Consider the following 16,939-nt stretch of genomic DNA (forward strand, 5'->3'; position numbering starts at 1 on the left):
ATGAGATTTGATAACATTGGTGGTACCACTTTAGAATTGTATATATTTATCATTATTGACTTCCGAGTACAAAGTGCGTTATTGTGATCAATATGAATTGCAGAAGGGTATGTGTTGCAGGAGTTGTTCCTTTCTTTACCTTCGCTCACTGGACCATCATATGCAGGGTGAGTTTTCCAAACTCACAGACTGTGTTTTTTTCATGTTTTTGTTGTTTTTGCCATGTGGTGTTTATTCTGTGTGTAAACGGGTGTTCAGTTGGTCTATTATGGTCAGATCAGTGCTTTGCTGTCAAGTTGCTCTGTGGCCTAATGGATAAGGCATCATCTTCTGAAGCTGGGGATTGTGGGTTCAAGTCCCACCTGGATAGTCCATTATTTTAAATTTTGATCTTAATTAAATATGAACGAATTTCAACATATATTAACACAAAGATGATTAAAAGGTCTCATCAATGAAAATCATCACACTCATTTCATTCACCTTGTCAATACTGATGTATTACCGCAAGACTATGCAGTGAAGACACGTGAATCTTGTCCTGTCTTCATAGAGCTGCCTTGCAACTGTCACCTGTCACTTAATATTTTGCTTCTCAGGGAGTATAGCAGCAGAGAAGCATGTACTGCTAATTCAATTCCTTATGGGTGCCCCAGCATTTAAGATGTTACTCTTGAGTGAGCTCCCATGTTGTCAACTGTTGCTGAAAGGTTAAGGATTCTAATCGCACATCACACTCCAGACCAGGACTCTTGCCCTTAACCTAGGTTGTAGCCCTCAATTAAAATGCTTTTTCTTTATTTCCTAGAATCCAGATTGAGCTGGCACCCAACCCGTCTCACACCCACTTTTACAAATACCCCGGGTCACAATGGACCATGAACCAGGCCGGTTGGTGGGAATGCAATATTTATTTATTTTAAATTCAAAGAAAAACACACAATTTTAATATTGGGCAGCAATCACCAATCAGCAAAGGGGTGATAATTACAATGTAACCTGATGAAATACACTTGGTTGACCTTCTACTAGAACAAAGCACAGAGCAATAGGAGCAATTTTACTGTTCGGATAGATAGCACCCGAGTTAAGATTTCCCCCTCAAACTCCTATTAATCAATTTGAGTGGATAGAAAGGAGCAGCAAGGAGTCAGGAATGCTAGGCAGCAAACAACCTTCCTCCATGAAATGAGAGGCGGAATCGGATTCAAAAACATTTGCAATTGCCTCAATGACACTCTAAATTGGTTAATAACTAATTTTAAATGTGTGGTTGAATAAATGACCATTGGGGGGCATACACAACATCATAGTTAACCAGGGGTGTGGGGAGCATGCACAACATCACAGGCGACCATGGGGGGGCCATACACAACATCACAGGCGACCAGGTGTGGGGGGGGGCATACACAACATCACAGGCAACCAGGGCGGGGGGCATACACAACATCACAGGCGACCATGGGGAGGTGTGGGGTGCATAAACAACATCCCAGGTGATCAGGGATGGGGCGGGGCATACCCAACATCACAGGCGACCATGGGGAGGTGTAGGGGGCGTACACAACATCACAGGTGACCAGGGATGGGGCGGGGCATACACAACATCACAGGTGACCATGAGGGGAGACATACACAACATCACAGGAGACCAGGGGTGGGGGGACATACACAACATCAGAGGCGAACATTGGGGGGCATATACAACATCACAGGCGACCATGGGTGGGGGGACATACACAACATCACAGGCGACCATGTGGGTGGGGGATCATACACAAAATCACAGGTGACCATGGGGGTGGGGGTCATACACAACATCACAGGCGACTATGGGGTTGGGGGTGTGGAGGACATACACAACATCACAGGCAACCATGGGGGGAGTGGGGGGCATACTCAACATCAACGGCGATCAGGGGGCGTGGGTGGCATACACACAGTGCCACGTTCCCATGCAAACACCACCAAAGTGTCAGCAATTGCCATGCACGGACCTGTCCGTGGAACTCCCCTGCCTTGCATACAATGCACACCATCGTGAGACGCTCTACCAACATGTTTGTTTGTTTGTTTGTTTGTTTATTCATTTGTAATGCGCTCCAGACCCAAGGGTATCAGGGCGCAAGAGCAGCAAAGTTATTCTGAGCTTGGTAACAGTGCTGTACAGTAATTACAGGTGTGTACATAGGTCAATACAATTTGCAGATACAAAAGCAGATACAATGACAAGCAATTTACAAAATGTACATGAGGGGCAAGCAGGGTGAGGTTAGTGATCATTTTCCTTTATCCACTTGATGTAGTTGCGCCTAAAGTGGGGGTAGGTTTGAGGTGTCCTTAAGGTTGGTGGCAGGGAGTTCCAGTGTTGGGCTTCTTTCACCTGGAAACTGTTACCACCAGTTTTCGTTCGTTTAAATCTGGGGACTGTGAATAGGTTGGCGTTGGCAGTTCTGGTAGATCGGTTGAGGGTGTATCTTTGACTCTGTCGACTAGATAGCGAGGGGCTGCATTGTTGAGGCATTTGTGCATCAAAGAGGCTAACTTGAGCATGATTTTGTCGGTGGTGGTTAGCCAGTTGTGTGCTCTCCTAATGTTAGAGATGTGTTCTTTTTTGGAGATACTCAGTACTGTTTTGAGAGCATTGTTTTGCAAAATCTGGATTTTGTCTGTAACATATTTGTTGGTTCCTACATATAGGGTTTTACAAAAATCCAGTTTTGATAGGATTAGGGCTCTGGCTAAGGTGGTACAGCTCTGGGTTGAAAGGAAGGGTTTAGCTGCTCTTATTAATTTACATGTGTGAGCTGTAGAGGAGGCCATGGAGCTAGCCTGTTTACGGAAGGATACGGTGGAGTCTAGATAGAATCCTAGAGATTTGACTTCCTTGGCTACCTTAATGTGATTGCCATCTATATTGAAGCTAGCGTAGTTGTGATCCAGTTTAATTAAGTTATGGGTGGAACCAAGAATGATGAGCTTGATCTTGTCATCACTCAGGCATAGACTGTGAGAGGCCATCCATGCCTGGATGATGAGGTACACCCTGTTCACCAAGGCCAAATCCTTGTCGTAATCTCCCATCAACGGGATGAGGATCTGGGTATCATCGGCATAGTTTGTGTAGGTGATACCTAGACCGTCAAGATCATCGAACAGGGGCTTCGTGAACACGTTGTACAATGTAGGGGAGATGCATGATCCCTGGGGAACCCTACCTGTGCTGGGGATAGGGTCGGCAGAGGCAGATGTAGAGAAGACACGCATAGACCTGTTGTTGAGGAAGGATTCAATCCAACCGATGGCTTCTTGTGAGAAGTGGGCTGCCGAGTCAAGGTGGTTGCAGAGAATGTTGTGGTCTACTAAATCAAATGCTGCTGAGAGGCAAGTAGAAGTAGTAGAGCAGTATTCCTGTTGTCTCTGATGGTGTCAATTTGAGCTTTAAGATCAATGAGCGCAGTCTCTGTCCCATGTTGGGGTCTAAAGCCCAGCTGCTGGATTCCCAGGACATGGTTTATTTGTAGGTATTGTTATATTTGCAGATAGGCTGTCTTGTCTAATATTTTAAGCAGGAAGGGGACCGTGGTGATGGGTCTGTAATTCGTGGGTATTGAAGGGTCTAAGGAAGGTTTTTTGAGTAAGGGGAGAACCCATGACTCTTTGACATTACTGGGAATGGTACCCGAGGAGAAGGAGGCGTTGATGAGCATAGTAATGAAAGGTGAGAGGTCTCTTACCGCATCTTTGACCATTTGTGACGGACAGGGGTCGCCCTGGTAGTTCGAGGGTTTGAAGCTGAGCATGATTTTTTCCACCTCTAGCGTGGAGACTTTGGAAAATCTGAAGCAGGAGGGGGGATTATGTATAGAGTTATGGGGAGGAGCAGGGAGGTGGTGTTAGCTACGAAGGCTGTGTGGATTATAGATTCTTTCTTGTTGTTCATTTTGGTTTGTAGGCCTGCGACTTTATTGGAGAGGGCATTTTGGACACTGGTGCACCATTGTTTGTCTTTCACACATGTGTCAGGGATAGGAAAGGGTGATTCCAGCTCCTTGATAATGGTGAACAATTCTTTTGTGCTGGAGTTGGCTTGTGATATTCTCAAATTGTAGGACTCCTGTTTGGCGATTATAATTTCTTTTTTATGCAGTTATTTTATTGAGGTTCAGCTTGTTATTATCCGAGGGTAAATGTCTCCAAGCTTGTTCACTTTTTTATTTCTCGAGTCTGAGAGATTTCAGATAGGGAGAGAACCATGTGTTCAGGTGTTTATTGGGTTTGCTTTTTCTAATTTTAACGGTGCGATGGAGTCTAGTGCTAGTCTCATGATTTTGTTGTAGCCATCTACAAAGGAGTGAGTATTGGAAGTAGTAGATAGTGAGTTCAGGGTAGGGAGAATGAGGGGGATGAGTTTTTCAGCTGTGATGTTTTTCTTATTTCTCGTTGGGATGGCTGAAGCTAGTAGGTTATTAGTGGTGGGGCTTAAGGCCTCGAGGGAGAAAGTAAGGAGATGGTGGTCAGACCACGGCTGGGGTGAGATGGCGGTGATGGAAGCCACACAATTATGGTCCGCGACCCAGTCAAGGGTTCTTCCTTTGTTATGGGTGGGGTGGTTCACTCTTTGGGTGAATCCTAATTCTGATAGGGGATTGTTGATAAGGGTGGCCTGAGGGTCTTTGGGGTCTTTGAAGCCTAAGTTAAAGTCTCCTAGGAGGATGCTCCGGGACGAGTTCTTTAGGTTGTTAGTGAGGATGGTTGTAAGGTTCTCCTCAAAAGAGCCTAGGGGCCAGGGGGTCTGTAGAGTAGATGAATGGTGAGGGTTTGGGAGTTGACAATGGGCAATTTAGCTATTAGCGATTCAGAAGATAAGGTGAGTTTTAGCAATTATGGCGAGGCCTTTGCCTCTGGATTCTGTTCTGTCTGCTCTGAGGAAAATATAGTCATCTGGGATAGCTAGCATGAGGGCTGGGCCAGCAGCTGCATGGAGCCAGGATTCGGTGATGGCTAGAAAGTCCAATTTTTCTTCTAGTATAAGGTCTGCTATGTCTGTAGAGTGGGCGACTAAGGAGCGTGCATTTATTAAGGCACCGCTAATGGGAGGGGCAATAGTTTTGGTAGGAGTAGGTCGAGTGGCTATATTGTGAGGCTTGTGCTTGACAGCAGTATTAGTTGGGTTGTGCGTGGGTCTGTTCATGGGTCGAGTGGTAGGAGTGACTATGTACTCCGGTGGAGTCCAGTTAGTCGGTTTAGAGTCCCTGACACGATGTTCGTGTAGTTTGGGTAGCCTGGCGCGTAGTCTGATATTTATGGTGAGGGACTACAGGGGATAGATGGGTGGGGCAGTGTGGATGGGTAGGTGAGTGGTGATGGTAGGTGGGTGTAAGTCATGGTATTGGGAGGTATGATGGCTGTGGAGGTAGGGCTGGAAGAATGGCTTGAATGTCTAGATGAGTAAATAAGATAGAGAATTACTCTCAGCAGTGCTGAATAGATACCTGGTAGGTACATTCTGTTAAAATGTGTAATACTGGCAAATCTGGACAAGAGGCCTAGCACTATATAGTGTAAGACACGGCGATTCAGTTGTAGTGCCTCAGTGCAGTGATAGTCAAGGTGGTGAAATATAGGCACTGTGATCAATAAATTGTCAACAGGCAGGTAGAGTTGGAGTAAGTTAGGGCACAGGATACAAATATACTGCAACCTAGATTCTAAATTTAGCAAATAGGGTACATTCTACATAAATAGGCTGTCTACCAATGATAGCAGTTTAGGTCATAAAGCACAGGTATGTTGTAACCTAGAGTCGATAATTGATAGGCAAGGTAATCTATAGACTGTGGACATGCCCCAGATTTACATGTGGGTTAAGTAATAAAAGGTGCTGTACATTAGAAACAAATGCAATCATGATGAGGCAGGCATAGTGACAGTGGTAAAATAATAGGGCACTAGCACTTAGCTATTCTGAGTAGTATGCAAGGTTGGTTAGGTGCGACCTGGACTCTGGGCACTAATACATCTAGGACACAATGTGGACGGAATAAGTTGTGACAGTAGGTTACAACAAAAATCTATAACATTATCAAGGAATGGGCTAGTTCACAGCAGCGTCTGTTTGTAGTCAGGTAAAGTCATTACTAGGCACAGGCAAAGTAAGCTGCCACGAGATGCTAGGACAATATGATAAGATAGGCTAGTTTGAATACAAGGTAGGTTTAAGTACAATAAGTTCAGGCGCTAGGACACAATGCAGGAAAGATAGGCTGCAACAAATGCTGAAACATTATAATGGCGTAGGCTGGTTTAAAATCAGCATCATATGATAACAGGTAAATTCAAATGCTATTCACAATTGATCAGGATGGGCTATCACAAGAGGCTGGCCATTATGCTGGAATAGGCTGGTTCAGATGCACATGTTTTTTGTAGGCAGAGTAGGCTGACGTGGATGCTAAGCCATTATAGTAGAATGGGCCAGTTCAAGATACAGAGATGGTGTGACACATAGTGGGAACAAGGTACTGGGAGAAACAAAATGCATGGGATCGTTTAGCCAGGTGGGTTGATTCACATTACAGGTAAAAAGGCCATAAATGTGGCTATAGTTTGTTCAGGTTGTTACCTTAGATGGTAAAATGTTGAATGCCATCTCGAGTTTGTGAAGTTCCTGAGGAGGAATATGGTGCTAATGGTTAGTCATGCAGCGGTGCTCTGTGCAGGCGTTGGTTGCAGGTCATGATGGCTGGTGTTAATAGATGTTGGGCCCCTGTATTTGGGCACAATTACACGTCTTACCGCGTCCCTCCTCGGACAGCCGCAGACAGCCCGATAAGCCTTAGAAGCCGGGCCTTTGATGGGTGGGCCTGCCGGCTGTCGCCTTCCAGTTCTTCTGTTGGCAAAATGTGGGCTGAGATGGCCAATGGGGTTGGAGCATCTGCTTGGGAGCGTGTGGCACTTGTTGCTAGGCAACGGGACGAGCAGCAAACGTGGCGGCCATCTTAATAGGCCTTGTGGACATTAGCGTTAGCTTGCGAATGGCAGTAGAAAGCATGAGTAAATAACACAACTTGGTAGGGGTCTTCAGGTGGTGCAATCTGCACAAATCAAATGAGACCTGAGTCTCATATGCCTTACCCGTGTGGGTGGAGGGATGATACCTGCAGCATAGAATGGCGATCAGCGCCCAGAGGTGGGGAAGGGGGCTCCTGCCCTCCTTCCTAGTCGACGGCGTGCAGGGAGTGAACATGGAATGAAATGCAGAGTAACAGCACAAAATACATGCTCATACATTATCACAGTTGACACCAGATAGAAAATATGCATACAACACAGAGTGCAGGAGCAACAGAGCGTGAATGTCCATTGATATGTACAGGAGTAGAGTGTACCACACCAGAGAGAGAGGGAGGGAGAGGGAGAGAGTGGCACAGAGAATGAATAACAAAGAAATGACAGAGCAAGGAGTCCATGGCCCGGTTTACCAATGTACAATGACATGCTGCACAGCACAATTGGTGCACCCTTTCAGGCATCCACATAGGTAGCTAACACAGTGACATGAGCTCCAATGAAATTACCACAACGCCATGTGAACATGCAAAGGATACATAAGAGAACTGCCGCATGCATCAAAGATGACCAACAATGAATGCACAACATGGAAGACAGTGCAAATGCTTACCAAATAAAGGGGTCTGAATTCTGTAAATCCCACATGACCTTCACCAGTAAGTGTGTTTCTTGATAAAGGAACAACATTGTCTGGTGGAGGGCACGAGGAGTGTGGACTTCGAATGGTGCAGCATGCCTCACCTAGGACAGCAGTCACCGCCACATCACAGATTACTGGAACAACATGGGCGAACATATCAAAACAGACATTGTGCAGTATAATTGACACAGCACACACGTGCCATGGAAAAACAAAGCTATGATTACCTGCACATGCCACCCTGTGCACACCATGCAAACATGCTAGATTAGTTCACCAGGCATGCCTGCATGTACACCACTGCACAAGTATTGTCCCTGAGGAGTTAATGGCACACCTCAAGGGCAATGAATGCAAAAAAATAACACAGACCACAACCAGGAAAGGGCAAAACAAAATATGGCATGCCAACATCTGGTCGGGGGGGTGGAAAAAAGAAAGTAAATGTCCATCTTGGACCGGGGGAGCACGGGGTCCAGCCAGGAGGGGGGAGTGGCACGGTGCACGTCAACACCCACATGTGTGGAAGTTGAAAAAATGATTCCCTGCATGGGTACATTGACTGCACAGCAATTATGGATTGTGATGGCTGTCGCTGCTGTCACCACCTTCCTGTGTAGAATGTGATGGTAGTGGCGGTAAGGGAGGTTGACCACGTAAGGCCCTGGCCTGCTCCTCCATGGCAACAGCTAGGCTGGACCCAGATGAAGGCACCTGGAACATGAAGCCTCAAAGGTCTGCATGCAACACCTCATGGGATGAACAGAGTTCCTCCGAGATGGTATGAGTCAACAATTCCATCTGCTGTTACACTGTGTACTGCAGGCTGCCTCTCGCACTTTCATTGAAGCTCTGAGGGGCAGTAATTCTCGCCTCAGGGCTGCCCTGGGGGCCCGACCCTCTGCAAGCAGGGATGCCTGCAGAGACCTGAGGTCGGCTTGTTGGCTCCTGTTGCTGGCCACCAAGTGTAAATTGTGTGAGCGTCATGTGGACCGCAATGGCTGCAGCTGGTGCGCTACCTGTGTTTCTCGTGAGAAAGTGGAATTGGCTCCCTATCCATGCCCTGAGAGAACATCTCATAGGAAGCGGCCTGTTGATGTGCAACACGCAACATTGACTACTCCCACACATCATCCACAGCCGCGACACGTCACCACATGTGCATGCCCCTCGGCAGCTGGACCCAAGGGAGCGTGGCCCTTGATGTGAAGCCGCTGTCTGTGGCTGCAGGACTGCATCCCTCCCTTGGTCATCCATCCAAGGACCGGAAGCCAATAGAGTGGAGCGTGGCCTTGCAGCCATAACCACCACAAACGGACGTGGCAACACTGATTGGCCATGTGAGGGGACGTTACCCCCTGCAGATGCACGGGCTAAATCAGCACCATCACTTGATCCACTCACCTCCGACAGCATAGGGGAATGGACGTCCTGCTCACCACCAGAGCCACTGGTATCATTGGAGGTGGACTCATAATGAGTCGTGCCTCAGATGGACTGTAGCACCAGTGGATTCTCATGGGTTGCAACAACATGTTCTCCACTGGTGCTCTGTTGGGGCTCAGCCTCCCGTTCCTCCTCTACCTCCTCCCCTGAATCTGGTGGCTCATCACCTGCACATGGACACATAAAGACATGAAGAATCATGTTAATTGATTCTACTACATGTATTGTCATCACAATGCTGTCCTGCAACACATTTACATGCATGTTAACATGCCATAATTTGCATTCATACACTATGTACAAACATCCCTGAAATCATGGCGCCTGCAGACTTGCCACCACATCCCATGTCCCTCACCATGTAAGCACTGCAGACATTCCCAACAGACATGTGTTGTGTCCCAGGTGTGTGATGTGGAGAGAGTGAGGACATGTGCTTGGAGATAGGAAGAGGGGACAGCGACACACAAGAGGGACAAGGCCATGCACCCACGGGGGGCTGTCCAGTGTGGCAGGTCAACATGAATGACTCCAGACTGATTTCTTACAAGGGGCTCAGTGCCATAGCTGTGGCAGGGATTGCACAGTGTTGAAAAATGTGAGGACACTCATGGCACAATGTCCCGCATGCCGACAGTGTGCATGGAAGGTATGTGTAGCATGATACCACCTATGGACATGTGTGGATGGAACCTCTACTACATGCAGTGCATGATGAATATCACATGCTCCAGAAACAAGCACTTGACTGGCATAGCTGAGTCACTAACATCACTGATGTACATAGCCAGATGCCACATTGTGTTGGCATGCTGGAAATGTGTATTAGTATCTGACTGTTGTGGATGACTACTGTCACAATGCCATGTTCAACCAATGTGCAGCACATGTGTTGTATGCACTCTGCAGTACACTAAGCTAGAGTCAGTAGACCATGACATGATTCACCCATGGCAGTCATACAAATGTAGGCAAAAGTGCCACACAATCCTACCAATTCATTCAATCTACAAACATATTCTAGATGCACATGCTTCTTGACTCACCGGACGTTTCCTTGTATTCTGGCAGGATCTGATCCACATGAATAAACTTGCTCATGGCCTCTTCATGTGGAGTGAGCTCCTCCTCCTGCAGTGGCCCACCTCCAGTCACCATAGCAGAAGCAAGGTTGGCCCCCAGCTTTTTTTCCACAGCTTCATGACCTCATGAGTGGTGCCCCTCTCATTCCCCAAGGCGTTGATGCCAGCCGTGACTCGCTGCCAGTAGACCATACGATGAGCAGGCGTATGGGTACTCCCTGCCCCCGTGCACATGTCACGGTGGTGGTCGCGCACATAGTCCATGAGGAACTTGAGTTCATGATCATTGAAGCTCCTCTTCCTCGGCGTGGCGGCCTCCTTTGCCGTGCTTTAGGATTTAGCCTTTCTCTGTTCTGCACGCTTCTGCTTCTTGGAAGGTGGTGCAGACCCTGTGTGGCTGGGACCACTCAGGGCACTAGGGGCTGGACCACTAGTGGCCAGGGCCATGCCATCACCCACTGATGTTGGGTCAGGTACTGGCCCTGCATGTCACTCAACCTGGGAGCTGGGTCCAGGTGTTTTTCATTGCTGTCCCTTCCCCTTGGACACACAGGCATCAGCTGCCCCTGTGTGTCCGTGTCCCTGGGGGGCGGAAGACAACAGATACTGATGTTGCTCCCTGTCCCTGGTTGTTGAGGACAAGGGCTGCCCCTGCAGGTGCCTCAACCTGGGAGCAGGGGAGAGCAGATTTCCTTGCAGCTCCCTGACCCAGGGTGCTGGCGGCTGCAGCATCACCTGCAGCTCCCTGATCCTGTTGGGGGTGGTGCACAGCTCTCCCTGCACCTCCCTAACCCTGGCCACCTTGGTAACCTCTGCCACCTTTCCCTCCTGGGGTCTTCCCAAACATAGTACAGATGGATTAGTACAATGGGAGGCACAACAAGCAATTGTCTTGGGCAATTGCAGTGAGGGGGCAGGGTATGTGATGTAAAACATACTAGTATGGTCCAGCAAGGTTCAGTATTACCCCATGTGAAAAAATAAACAGTATGCTTAATGCACAGGCACCCTAAATATCAAAAAAGCATGTACACGACCCCTTGGTGGCTCACGTGAAAAGAAAAAGCGTTACGCGGTACGCTGTGGCACCTAGCAATACAAAAAATGCATACGCGAAGCCCACGAAAGCCACTGTGATGTTAACAAAGGGAGTATGCGATACACAGCGGCAGTCAGAGTATGAATAATACATAAGTGACTCACTGTTCACCTCAAGAAAAGAAAAATACACACGCGTGTGTGCACAGGCAAATCCCCCACCAAAATAAGAAGTTCGCACTGTCACAGTAGTGAACAAAATGCGTGGCACCCAAAAAATATCCGAAGTCCACATGCCCGTCCACTCCAACTGGCACAGGTCATGTGTTCTTCTCCTACGCACACCTTTATCCTGAATCTGAACGCCAATGCCCAACGGCCAGTGTGCCACGTAACTTACGCGATTAGCCCCTTTCCTCTGATTTCATGTGTATGCGCTAATTTTGCATGCGCAAAATAACCGTCACTCTGTTTCCGGCTGCCCATGCGAGTAACACGGATGACCCATGCGCTCCCGCCTACAAGCCATTTTACCTGCCTCCTACTGCCATGAGCTGACTCCTACGAGCCATCTGCTGATGCCTGCCCACTGCGTGTGCCTGCTGCCCACCTGCCTTGCCCTGCTGTCAAGCCCTTGCCAGTGTTCCTGTCGTCATCCCTGTGACCACCTCAGCTGATTCAGAAGACTCAACATGCAAGACCATCACCACCGCTCCACAGCACAGCTCCAGAACCACCTTTCCCACCCACACTTGCCTCGGGGGTTGCCATGTCTGAGCAAACATCTCCAGCGGCAAGTGGCAACCCCACGGTAGCGAGGCAGAGGGCTGTCAACATCAAAAAGCCAGGGTAGTTGATATCCTAGTGGAGCCTGTCCTGGGGCATTATGATGCCCTCTTCAACCCCACAACGCAACGCTGCAAGATAGGACGCAAGCTGATCTGGGACCAGATTGTGGGTGCCATCAACACGGAGGTGGTGGCACACTGTGACTAGCAGCATGTGCGCAAGCGCTGGGAGGACATGAAGTCCAAGACACACAACAAGGCCCAGCGCTTCCTCCAGGCTGGTGAGAACCAAGGGGGGTGCCGGGGCCGCTTGAGCAGCACTGACACGCGAGTCCTGGGGAAGGTTTTACCCGGCGCTGCACACCCAGGTCCGCGATTTGCAGCATCGTCTGGAGTCGTCAGGTGAGTGTCCATGTGTTACTGTCCTCCACTGTGCATGTGCATGTTGATGTATGGTGGGAGTGTGCACCTTGCCCTTACAGCAAGAATGCCTCTTGTATGGATGTCTGTGTGCACGTCCCAGACTGTGCTGCACATGTGTTCAATGAAGCATACGTGATTCCAACGGTGTTACTTTTGCAATGTGTGTGGTACTGCAGCATATTACGACGTGCATGTGGTTCCTTACATGTGCCTGAGACGTGCCCGTGTGAGAGGTGTGACATATGGGTGTTGTCGTCAACATCATGAACAGGCATGGTGTACATGTGTATGGGACTGAAATGTGAATTGCCATCACTCCCGGACGAATTTAACTGGTGCATTTGAATGTGTGCACTACTCTTGTTGCCTGATTGACGTTGAGGGGGCTCTGATATGATAGCTCAGTGCACTGCTTCAGGACTGTCAGATGATGTGTTTGCATGACATGTGTATGTCCCATGATGCATGTGTGTGTAGCATGCATAATTTGTAGGTGGTGAGAGTGCCATGTCCAAGGATGTGATTCTCTGTTGTGAAGGACAGACATGTATGTACATTGCATGTACCTGTGTGTTGTGGAGGGTGATGATGGTTGTGACCTTTGGCAGTGTACTTCATGTGCATATGGTTTGTGCCAAACACACATAGGTACAGTACACTAATGTTTGTGTTCTGTGTGCCTCATTACGAGTTTGGAGGTAGCCATGCCCTTAATAAGGGCATGGCTACCCCCAAAACCCAGGGTCCGGGTCCCGCAAAAGGGGATTTACCGGGCCATTCTGATCTCGGAGGGCCCGGTAAATCCCTTTTGCGGGACCCAGACCTGGTACATCCCCATGGTACGATAACAGGGCCGTTGCTGCCATCTGGTACTGCTCGCAGGTGTCGCTCTGCACGCCTGGTCTGACCAGGCGTTCCAGAGCGGCACCCACGAGCTTACTCGGAATGTTGCAGCGAGGTAACAACAGCACTGGTAGCACTACCGGCACTGTTGTTGCCTTACCGCGACACTCCAAATGAGGCCCTATGTCTCCTTATCCACAGTGGCATTGGAAGAAGAGGGCGGAGAAGGTGCTGTGGAGCAAGACAGCAGGGATGCATTCACCGGGCAGAGACACAAGGCCCATTCATGCCCCCTGACATCATCATCATCAGGGAGCAAGGAGACTGGTGCCGCATTCAAAACATCTGCCACAGCTGCTGAGGGGAGGTCCAAGAGGGCAAAGGTGGACGTGGACTCCTCAGCAGCGGGGGGGACAGGTGAGCCCACACAGGGGCAATCCACTGCGGAAGATGCTGGGGAGTCATCCAGGTTGGCAGGGGAGAAGGAGGAGGAGGAGGTCGTATCAGCCCAGTCCATGGGGCCTGGCGGGGGTGATGAGGTGGGTGTGACTGGTCCTGACCAAACTCAGGGGCAGAAGGCAGTTCAGGTCGCCGTGGAGGTGCCTGTGCCAAATCCTGTCCCTGAGCCAGCACCTGCACCAGTATGCACCTGCCGGTATGCCCCAGGCTGGACCCATCCGCAGGTGTCGGATGTTTCCACACAAACAGACACGCCAATGCCTGCAGATGTGGGCATTCAAGACAGAATGGAACCTGTGATAGCTGGTATTGCGAGGCGTACAGCCATAATTCGTGAGGATGTGTAGGCTCACAATCGTGGGCTTGCACATCATCACAATGAGGTCTGGCGTCTCTTGAACACAAGGATGTGGCACACTCAAGGATGTGGGCCAGGTGTATGCATTTATTTGTGTTTGCAGGGTACATTTTGCAGTGGATATTCAGGGTGGTGCCACAACATGGCAGTCAAGGTACACGACACACCATCGATGGAGTGATGATGTGTCACTCTATCAGCGTCCAGCATGCAGGTGATGGGGGCTGGGGTATCCCATGTGGAGGGGGCTGCCTGCAGGTTGGGGTCACAGGTGATGGGTGCTGGGGTGGGGTGTCCCATGGGGAGGGGGATGCCTGCAGGGTGAGGTCACAGGTGATGGGGCTAGGGAATTCATGTGGAGAGGGCTGCCTGCAGGGTGGTGTCACAGGAAACAAAGGCTGGGGTGGGGGTGTCCCATGTAGAGAGGGCTGCCTCCAGGGTGGGGTGACGGGTGATGGGGGCTAGGGTATCCCATGTGGAGAGGGCTGCCTGCAGGGTGGGGTCACAGGAAACAAAGGCTGGGGTGCGGGTGTCCCATGTGGAGAGGGCTGCCTGCAGGGTGAGGTGACGGGTTATAGGGACTGGGGTGTCCCATGTGGAGGGAGCTGTCTGCAGGGTTTGGTCATGGGTGATGGGGCCTGGGGTGTCCCATGTGGAGAGGGCTGCCTCCAAGGTGGGTTCACAGGCAATGGGGGCTGGGGTGGGGGTGTCCCATTTGGAGAGGGCTGCCTGCAGGGTGAGGTCACGGGTGATGGGGGCTTGAGTATCCAACGTGGAGAAAGGCTGCCTGCAGGGTGGGGTCACAGGTGATGGGGGCTGGGGTATCCTATGTGGAGAGGGCTGCCTGCAGGGTGGGGTCACAGGTGATGGGGGCTGGGTTGGGGGTGTCCCATATGGAGAGGGCTGTCTGCAGGGTGGGTACCCGGGCAATGGGGGCTGGGGTATCCCATGTGGAGAGGGCTGCCTGCAGGGTGGGGTCACAGGTGATGGGGGCGGGGGTGTGGGTGGCCCATGTGGAGGAGGATGCCTGCAGGGTGGGGTCATGGGTGATGGGGGCTGGGGTATCCCATGTGGAGAGGGCTGCCTGCAGGGTGGGGTCACAGGTAATGGGTACTGGGGTGGGAGTCTCCCATGTGGAGAGGGCTGCCTGCAGGGTGGGGTGATGGGTGATGGGGGCTGGGGTATCCCATGTGGAGAGGGCTGCCTGCAGAGTGGGGCCACGGGTGATGGGGGCTGGGGTATCCCATGTGGAGGGGGATGCCTGCAGGGTGGGGTCACAGGTATTGGGACTAGGGTATCCCATGTGGAGAGGGCTGCCTGCAGGGTGGGGTGACGGGTTAAAGGGACTGGGGTGTCCCATGTGGAGGGGGCTGCCTGCAGGGTGGTGTTATGGGTGATGGGGGCTGGGTATCCCATGTGGAGAGGGCTGCCTGCAGGGTGGAGTCACAGGTGATGGGACTAGGGTATCCCATGTGGAGAGGGCTGCCTGCAGGGTGGGGTGACGGGTTAAAGGGACTGGGGTGTCCCATGTGGAGGGGGCTGCCTGCAGGGTGGTGTTATGGGTGATGGGGGCTGGGTATCCCATGTGGAGAGGGCTGCCTGCAGGGTGGAGTCACAGGTGATGGGGGCTGGGATGGGGTGTCCTATGTGGAGAGGGCTGCCTGCAGGGTGGGGTCACAGGTGATGGGGGCTGGAGTGTCCCATGTGGAGAGGGCTGCCTGCAGGGTGGGGTCACAGGTGATGGGGGCTGGGCTGTGAGTGTCCCATGTGGCGGGGGCTGCCTTCAGTGTGGAGTCACAGGTGATGAGAGCTGGGGTATCGCAGGTGGAGAGGGCTTCCTGCAGGGTGGGGTCATGAATGATGGGTGTTGGGGTATCCCATGTGGAGAGGGCTGCCTCCAGGGTGGGGTGACGGGTTATAGGGACTGGGGTGACCCATGTGGAGGGGGCTGCCTGCAGGGTTTGGTCATGGGTGATGGGGGCTGGGGTGTCCCATGTGGAGAGGGCTGCATCCAAGGTGGGTTCACAGGCGATGGGGGCTGGGGTGGGGGTGTCCCATTTGGAGAGGGCTGCCTGCAGGGTGAGTCACTGGTTATGGGGGCTTGTGTATCCCATGTGGAGAAGGCTGCCTGCAGGGTGGGGTCACAGGTGATGGGGGCTGGGGTATCCCACGTGGAGAGGGCTGCCTGCAGGTTGGGGTCACAGGTGATGGGGGCTGGGGTGGGGGTGTCCCATGTTGAGAGGGCTACCTGCAGGGTGGGGTGACGGGTGATGGGGGCTGGGGTGTCATATGTGGAGGGGGCTGCCTGCAGAGAGGGGTCACGGGTGATGGGGGCTTGGGTAACGCATGTGGAGATGGCTGCCTGCAGGGTGGGGTCATGGGTGATGAGGGCTGGGGTGGGGGTGTCCCATGTGGAGAGGGCTGCCTGCAGGGTGTGGTCATGAGTGATGGGGGCTGGGGTGTCCCATGTGGAGAGGGCTGCCTGAATCGTAGGGTGAGGGGTGATGGGGGCTGGGGTGTCCCATGTGGAGATGGCTGCCTGCAGGGTGGGGTCACAGGTGATGAGGGCTGGGGTATCCCATGTGGAGAGGGCTGCCTGCAGAGTAGGGTCACAGGTGATGGGTGCTGGGGTGGGGGTGTCCCATGTGGAGAGGGCTGCCTGCAGGGTGGGATAATGGAGTGATGGGGGCTGGGGTGTCCCATGTGGAGAGGGCTGCCTCAGGGTGGGGTTACAGGTGATAGGCGCTGGGGTGGGGGTTTCACATGTGGAGAGGGATGTCTGCAGTGA

Source organism: Ambystoma mexicanum, chromosome 3q (genome assembly GCF_040938575.1).
Source record: "Ambystoma mexicanum isolate Mex_15411 chromosome 3q, UKY_AmexF1_1, whole genome shotgun sequence".
Classification (NCBI taxonomy): domain Eukaryota; kingdom Metazoa; phylum Chordata; class Amphibia; order Caudata; family Ambystomatidae; genus Ambystoma; species Ambystoma mexicanum.